At 44.0% G+C, this 9,151-nt stretch overlaps 1 protein-coding gene across 1 annotated transcript in view; it reads right to left on the bottom strand.

Moving 5' to 3' along the window:
* LOC122559928 (potassium channel subfamily K member 9-like) overlaps positions 1-9,151 on the bottom strand; it is a 92,919-nt gene that overhangs the window by 2,582 nt on the left and 81,186 nt on the right. The window lies entirely within an intron of this gene.

The raw sequence follows: 9,151 nt of genomic DNA, 5'->3' as shown, positions 1-9,151 counted from the left end.
TAGGAGCAAAATTAGACCATTTGGCCCATCGAGTCTGCTTTGCCATTCAATCACAGATGATATGTTTCTCAACCTCATTCTCCTGCCTTCTCCCTGACCTCCTGCCATCCCCAGTAGAGTAGTTAGTTTTGTTCTGTCCATCCTATTGAATCCCTCTATCAACATGACCATGTCAGTCAAGACAAGTCAATGTCCTGGAATCACAAATGGATATAGCACTATAAAGGCTGCACAGGACATTGACCGAGATGTGGCCTTGGATGGAATGACTCAGCTGTGAAGATAGGCTGGAATTGTATTCCTTAGTGCAGAAAAAGCTGAAAAGGGACCTTTTTTAAAATATTCATTTCCAGATGAAACAAGGACATTGCTGATTAGACCAGCATTTGTTGCCCATCCCTGTTGCCCTGAGGACAGTTAAGACTAACCCACATTATTGTTGGTCTGGAATCACATGTAGACAGATCAGGTAAGGATGGACATCAGTGAACCAGATGTGTTTTTTCTGACAGTTATGAATGGATTCTTGGCCATCATTTGACTCTTAATTCCAGGTTTGTTTAAAAATTGAATTCAAATCCCTCCATCTGCCATTGCCTCAACTTGGTTGAGGTGCACACAGTTGCAAGATGAATGGACAGGGTAGATAGGGAGCAACATTTCCCCTTTAGTAGAGGGACCAATGACCAAGGACCACAGTTCTAAGGTAAGGAGCAGGAGGTTCAGAGGGGATATGAGGAAAATGTTTTTCACCCAGAAGTGTGTGGGTATCTGCAACTCACTGCATGAAAGGATGGTAGAGGTAGGAACACTCGAGACATTTAGATGAGCACTTAATATAAGATAGCATACAAATCTTTGGGCCACGTGCTGGAAAATGGGATTAGAATAGATTGATGCTTGATGACTGGTGTAGCCACAAAGGGCCAAAGGGCCTTTTATGGTGCTGTAAAAACTCTATCATTTCACGACACAGAAACAGGCCGTTAAGCTCTTTGATTCTCTGTTGGTTCTATCGAAGAGTGATGGAGTTAACCCCATTTCCTAGTTCTTCACTGGGTGCGATTCTTTGCAACTCCCAATATTTATGCAATTTTCCTTTGAATCCTGGGATTGTCTCTTTGTCCATCACTCTACCAAATCTTAACTAAAAACCAAAGAACTGCTGATGCTGGAAATCAGAAACAACAAAAAAAAAAGAAATTGCTGGAGAAACTCAGCATGTCTGGCAGCATCTGTGGACAGAAAGCAGAGTTAACGTTTTGGGTTCAGTAACCCTTCTTCAGAACTTAACTAACTGTTTAATAAAATCAATTCTCCTCATGTATACTCTTTTTTTGCCAATCATCAAAAATCTGTGACTGCCTTCTTGATCCTTCAGCTACCATAAACAAGTCCTCTTGACTCATTCTATTGACACCCTTCATCGTTTTAAATGCATCTAATAACCCACCATTTAGCTTTCACTGCTCTAAGGTGTTTCACCTCTCTCAGCCTCACCCCAAGACTGGCACATAAAAAGTATCTGCTTACAGTTCCATGCTGCAAATATCAGTTCCTTGAAAGATGTAAGGAAAATGCAGAAAGAATTACCTGCCAAAAAGGAAGATTAATTTACAAATTGAGATTTTCCATTTGGAGAACACTGAATAAAGCAGCCATGGCTGTCTCAACTGGTTGCTATGAGCGACGTCCTGACACTTTATAAGCTATTGCCTTCTGGTTTTGTGAAATTTTTACATCGATTTGAAGTGGAGACCTGGGTATTTTTAACACACTGAAGTAGTAATTGAACTGATGATTGTAACAAAAATATCATTGCAAGAATAAAATAATACCATTGAGATATGTTGTAAACATTCATATAACAGCTTTTACAGCTCTCCAGTTTCATTCGTTCGGTTTAATAATTATGGAAAGACCCACTTCACACCATATTTTTTAATAGTTTCATAATATTATTCACTTGTAATATAACTCAATTTCTTTTTTTCCCAATTTCCTTCATGCTCTTCTTGAAGTGTTTTTTTTATTTTACAAGGAATGTTTCTAAACAGCTTTAATGTACAACTAGCAATTGAGGCTTTTGCCCAAAATGTTGATTTTTCTTCTCCTCAGATGCTGCCTGACCTGCTGTGCTTTTCCAGCACCACTCTAATCTAGACTCTGGTTTCCAGCATCTGCAGTCCTTGTTTTTACCTAATTATTCACTTCTGACAGTTGTCGGCAGTTCTGCTGGCCTGAAGACCACAGCTTAAACTTTTCCTGTTCTCTTGCACTCATCACTTGTCACCAGGGAGCATTTGTTGATTTAACCTTCCCATCCCAACTACGGTGGCTCAGTGGTTAGCACTGCTGCCTCACAGCACCAGGGACATGGGTTCAAATCCAGCCTCAGGTGACCGTCTGTGTGGAGTTTGCACATTTCTCCCCATGTCTGCGTGGGTTTCCTCCCACAATCCAAAGATGTGCAGGTTAGGTGAATTGGCCAGGCTAAATTGCCCATTGTGTTCAGGGATGTTTAGGTTAGGTGCATTTGGCAGGGGTAAATGTGGAGTAATAGGGTAGGGGGATGGATGTGGGGAGGTTACTCTTCAGAGGGTCCATGTGGATTTGTTGGACTGAATTGCCTGTTTCCATAGTGTATGGTTTTATGAAATACCAAAGACAACTGTAGATCCAGAGCTAATTCACTGGTTGAGACACAGCAGAGATTCTCACTCAAAAGTCAAAGGTAGAGAATGTAAGGATTGTAATAGTTTTGAAACAACCTCAGTGGATGAGTCAGTCTTTCCTTGTCTCGCTTGTTTGCATGTTCATAACTTTCTCGCCTGAATCTTCTGAGAACAGAAGGATGTTTCTGATATTTTCCAGCTTGCACTCATCAGGACAAACACAAGAATGTCGAAGCTCATGCAGTCACAATCATTTACACTAAGGAGAAAAGGGTACTGATTGGTTGGTGGGTCGACGGTGATTGACTAGCTACATTATCATGGAAAAAGCAATGGAGCTCCCCAAGCTCCAGAATAATTCATCAAAATTAAGAACATAAGAACTAGGAGCAGGAGTAGGCCATTCAGCTCCTTGAGCCTGCTCCAACATTTAATATTGGATTAGCTGCATAGAGGGTGACATCCCATTACCGAGTCATCCTTTATTCACTTGTGCACAATACAGTGGCTGTAGCCAGCCAGCTCAGAGTTAGTCCCTGAAGTGAGAGGACTCTGAAACCCCTGTTTATCTCTGTCAGCCAGGGCTCCCTGATTGGCCCACGTTAGCAACACTAATCAAGGATCTCATAGTCAATAAGATCCACCTAGTTCCAATCACTACAAATATGATCTCATTTTGGCCTCAACTCCACTTTATTACCTGCTACTCATAATCCTTCAATAATCAAAAGTTTGTTTGATCATTAAATTTAGTTAGTATCCCAGCATCCATTGCATGCTGGGGTGGTAAATTCTACAGATTTATAACACTTTGAGAGAAATAATTTCTTCTCATTTCTGTTTTAAACCTAATGCCCCTTAGCTTAAAACTATGACCGGTCATTCTAGATTGTCCCACAAGGGGAAACAACCTCTCTACATTTACTCTGACATCTTATATACCTTGATTAGATTACCTCTCATTCTTCTAAAATTTAGCACATATGTGCATAAACAGTTCAATCCCTCTTCATAAGACAAGCCTTTCATCTCTGGAATCAATCTGGTGAACTTCCTCTGAACTGCCTCCAATGCCGCGATACCTCTCCTCGAGACCAGGAACCAAAACTGTATATAGTTTACAAAAATACACAAGTCTTGATCATATTCCTTTTGTTTGCAGGCTTTGTAAACTGGGAACACAATCCCAGTTTTACAGAGAAAAATAAAAGTCTCTACAGGTGATAGAATATAGCCTGCAGCCAAAGATATTGAGTGACAGTTTACTCTGTGATATTAGACACTATTTTCTGGAGAGGTTGATGCTATCATCACAAGGAACACAATTGAGAAATAAACAGACATTTGCAGCAGAGTGAATGAAATAGCATCATACACAGAGCACCTGTTCGTAACCTCAGGACGTTCCAAGGCATTTTAGCAGCTAATTTAGTACTTATGAAGCTTAATGTAGGAAATGCAGAAGCTAATTTATCCACAGCAAGCTATCTCAAACAATAAGCTGTTGAACACATTAACTGTTTCAGGGATGTTACTTGAGAGATGTATATTACCATGACACAAAAGGAAATTCCCCTGCTCGTCTTCAAAAGCCATAGGATCTTTTATAACCAAGTTAAAGCATGCACTTCATCTCAGATTAACATCTCATCTCAGTGTCACAGATGTTCAGATGGTTGGGCCTGGGACACTATCCTGAGGAACTCCTGCAGAGATATCTTGGAACTGAGATGTCTAACCTCTGACAATCACAATTATCTTCCCACGTACCAGGAATGACTCCAACCAGCACAGAGTTTTCCCCTGATTCTCACTGACCCCAGTTTTGGTTTGGCCCCTTGAAGCCAGTCAGTCAGTCAAATGCAGCCTTGTTGTCAAGGGCAACACTCCCATTTCACCTCAGGAATTCAGATATTTTAACGATATTTGGACCAAGGTCTGCTGCAGGGATTTGACTCTGGAACCAGGAGTCACAGTCTCACAATCTCCAGGAGGCCATTCCAGACTGAGATGAGGAAACACTACTTCACTCAGAGGCTGCGGAATGGATGGCTGTGGAGATTGGTCTTTTTAAAAAACATTTAATGGCATCAAGGGGTGTGGAGAGAAAGCAGGAATATGATGCTGATCTAGAGGATCAGTCATGATCATACTAACTAGTGGAGCAGGTTTGAAGGGCCGAATAGCCTTAGTCTGCTCCTGGATTCTGTGTTTTATAGATACCTGGGGACATTCCTAAATGGAACATTCACAACTAGTTGATGCTAAGGGAATCAAAGATTAAACTGATAAGGGTGACATGGAGAAGGGCACAAAGAGATTTGTTTACAATATAGCTCGTTTGGGCTGACTGGCCTTTTACTGTGATGTCAATCCAATGCAAAACTCTCCAATCAAGAGAGAGAGAATCGATTGATTTTTAGGTTAATGTTTGGACAATATACAGGTGTTTCTTTGGGAACTTGTAACAAATTCCTCTCCATCCAAGCCCTTAATACAATGGAAGTCTCAGTCTATCTTTGGAAAGTTAAAATCTCCTACCATTGACTCAGTGGTTAGCTCTGCTGCCTCGCAGGGCCAGGGACCCAGGTGCAATTCCAGCCTCGGGCGTCTGTCTGTGTGGAATTTGCACATTCTCCCTGTGTCTGCGTGGGTTTCCTCCGGGTGCTCCGGTTTCCTCCCCACAGTCCAAAGATGTGCGGGTTATGTGAATTGGCCATGCTAAGTTGCCCATAGTGATGGATGCATTAGTAAGGAGTAGATGAATGAGTCTGGATGGGTTACTCTTCGGAGGGTCAGTGTGGACTTGATGGGCTGAAGGGCCTGTTTCCCCACTGTAGGGAATCTAATCTAATTACAACCGTATTATGCTTACAGATATCTGAGATCTCCTTGCACATTTGCTTCTCAATTTCCTGCTGACAGTGGGGGCGGAGGGGAGGGGGGGTCGCTAAAATACAATCCTCATAATGTGGTCATCCCTTTCTTATTTCTCAGTCCCATCCATATCACTATAGCGGATGTTGTCCCAGGAATATCTACGAGGAGAAAGTGAGGACTGCAGATGCTGGAGATCAGAGCTGAAAATGTGTTGCTGGCATTCCTGAAGAAGGGCTCATGCCCGAAACGTCGATTCTCCTGTTCCTTGGATGCTGCCTGACCTGCTGTGCTTTTCCAGCAACACATTTTCAGCCAGGAATATCTACCCCAAGTACAAGCGTAATCGTACCCTTAGTTGAAACTTTATTGCTGGAACAGCACAGTAGGTCAGGCAGCATCCAGGGAACAGGAAATTCGACGTTTCGGGCACAGGCCCTTCTTCAGGAATGAGCAGAGAGTGTTCAGCAGGAGAAGATAAAAGGTAGGGAGGAGGGACTTGGAGGAGGGGAGTTGGAAATGTGATAGGTGGAAAGAGGTCAAGGTGAGGGTGATAGGTCGGAGTAGGATGGAGGCGGAGAGGTCAAGAAGAAGACTGCAGGTCAGGAAGGCGGTGCCGGGCTGGAAGGATCCGGCTGAGACAAGGTGGGGGGAGGGGGGATGAAGAAACTGGTGAAGTCCAAGTTCATCCCCTGCGGTTGGAGGGTTCCCAGTCGGAAGATAAGACGCTCCTCCTCCGACCGTCGGGTTGTTGTGGTTTGGCGGTGGATGAGTCCAATGACCTGCATATCCTCGGTGGAGTGGGAGGGGGAGTTGAAATGCTGTGCCACAGGTTGGTTGGGTTGGTTCGTCCGGGTGGCCCAGAGGTGCTCTCTGAATCGCTCCGCAAGTAGGCGGCCTGTCTCCCCAATATAGAGGAGGCCACACCGGCTGCAGCGGATGCAGTAGATGATGTGGGTGGAGGTGCAGGTGAATCTGTGGCGGATATGGAAGTTTCCCTTGGGGCCTTGGAGAGAAGTGAGGGGGGAGGTGTGGGCGCACGTGTTGCACCTCCTGCGGTTGCAAGGGAAGGTGCCGGGAGTGGTGGTTGGGTCGGTGGGGGGTGTGGATCTGACAAGGGAGTCGCGGAGGGAGTGGTCTCTACGGAAAGCTGATAGGGGAGGGGAGGGAAATATATCCTTGGTGCTGGGGTCTGTTTGGAGGTGGCGGAAGTGACGGCGGATGATGCGCTGTACATGGAGATTGGTGGGGTGGTAGGTGAGGACCAGTGGGGTTCTGTCCTGGTGGCGGTTGGAGGGGCGGGGCTCAAGGGCGGAGGAGCGGGAAGTGGAGGAGATGCGGTGGAGGGCACCGTCGACCACGTCGGGGGGGAAATTGCGGTCCTTGAAGAAGGAGGCCATCTGTGTTGTACGTATTTTGAACTGGTCCTCCTGGGAGCAGATGCGGCGGAGACGAAGGAATTGGGAGAATGGGATGGCGTTTTTACAGGGGGCAGGATGGGAGGAGGTGTAGTCCAGGTAGCTGTGGGAGTCGGTTGGTTTGTAGTAGATGTCCGTGTTGATTCGGTCGCCTGAGATAGAAACAGAAAGGTCTAGGAAGGGGAGGGAGGAGTCCGAGACTGTCCAGGTGAATTTGAGGTCGGGGTGGAAGGTGTTAGTGTAGTGGATGAACTGTTCAACCTCCTCGTGGGAGCTACCTCGTGCTTTTATCTTCTCCTGCTGAACACTCTCTGCTCATTCCTGAAGAAGGGCCTGTGCCCGAAACGTCGAATTTCCTGTTCCCTGGATGCTGCCTGACCTACTGTGCTGTTCCAGCAATAAAGTTTCAACTTTGATCTCCAGCATCTGCAGACCTCACTTTCTCCTCCTAATCGTACCCTTAATCAAAAATGCCACTCCCCTCTTGCTCCCTTTTCCATCCTTCTCATAGAATCTCTACCCCAGAACATTAAGCTGCCAGTTCTGTCCCTCCCTGGTCACATATCTGTCATAGCTAAGATATCCCAGTGCCATGTTCCCAACCATGCTCTAAGTTCATCTGCCTTACTTGTCAGACCTCTCACATTGAAATAAATGCAGTATAATTTATCAGTCTTAACTCATTCTCTGCCATGGTCTTGCATGCCTTGATTATTTAACTTGCTCCCCTTCTTTACTGTATCAGCCTCAGGTTCCGTGCCCCCTTACTAGTGTAAAGCCTCCTGAGAAGCACTAGCAAATCTCCCCACCGGGATATTGATCCCCTTCCAATTCAGGTGCAACTCTTCCTTCTTATACAAGTCACTACTACCCCAGAATCTATATTTCAGATTCATTTAGTGTTGTTGTAAAAATGACCATCCAGTTTGGGAAGTACACAGTGACCTTTTACCCAGTTTGACTGTCATATGATTCTGGAATGATAGTATTTCTAATGAATGGTCATTGGCATGAAATGTTTACTTAACCTCCTGCGCTACAAGCTACAACCAACACTGTCTTTCTGAAACACAACAAGCATCACACCCCAAGCTCTCTCAACAATATCATCTCAAGTTTAAAAAGTCATCCGTGGGTTATGAGCACTGCTTAGGCTAACTTTTATTACCCATTCCGAATTGCCCAGAGGGTAGTTAAGAGCCAATAACATTTTGTGGGTCTGGTGTTACCAGACCAGGTAAGGATGACAGATTCTTATCCTCAAAGGACATCAGTGAGCCAGGTGGATATATATATATATATATATATATATATATAAAACAGTTGAATATGATTTCCATTAAGCTAACGTTTAGTTGCAGATTTTTAGTGAATCAAAATTTCCCCATCTGCTATAGGGGGATTTGAACCTATGCCCCCAGTTCCTCACCTCTGCTGTGTAGTCCATGCTTGAACTGAGGATCTATTGAGGTCAGGACATGACAGAACCCAAACTGAGCATGAGTGAGTATGTTCTTGTTATGCAAGTGTTGCTTGATAGCCGTATTGATGCCCCTTTCTATTACATTGCAGTGATCACGAGATGGCTTATGGGTCTATAACTGGGCCAGATTTGTCGTGTTCTTTGGTCAAGTGCACAGCAGGGCATTTTTTTCCTGTTGTTGAAAAGATGCCAGTGTTGTATGTACGCAGGAACAGCTTGGCTAGGGCTAGAACTAGCTGTGAAGCACATTGGACAACAGGGTAGATTTCTGCAATAATACAGTAGTTTCATGGTTATAAATGTTGATACCAGTCTGATGAAAATTCATAAGATATTATTATTTGAAACCTGGGGTTTGAAATGGAAATAATGTAAAGCTTTAAGATGAAGTAATATTTTTACTTTGAGTTAAGAAGAGGAATGCATGTCTTTCCATTTCATTTTAGATTTGGTCTTTGTGTTTTGCTGGGGTGCCTGGAGATTTGTTCAGTTTAAACGCATTTAAATGAGGACTTTAAACTCATAAGTTGAACAGTTCAGTGTATTATCAAATAAAGAACAGAAGAAAGGAAAAAAAAATGCTCTTGCCTAGAGACGGAGTCTAATAACACAGAAAATCAGAATAATTCTGAAGTCAGGCAGTGAGTAAAATCATTCGAAGAGAAGAGGTCCGTAATAGCAGAAGTGCTGTTATTAAA

This window comes from Chiloscyllium plagiosum, unplaced genomic scaffold (assembly GCF_037043375.1).
Source record: "Chiloscyllium plagiosum isolate Xiang-an unplaced genomic scaffold, Cpla_swu_hap1 HiC_scaffold_15, whole genome shotgun sequence".
Lineage (NCBI taxonomy): Eukaryota > Metazoa > Chordata > Chondrichthyes > Orectolobiformes > Hemiscylliidae > Chiloscyllium > Chiloscyllium plagiosum.
Note: the sequence above shows the minus strand (reverse complement) of the source record. Positions and strands in the feature narration are given on the sequence as shown.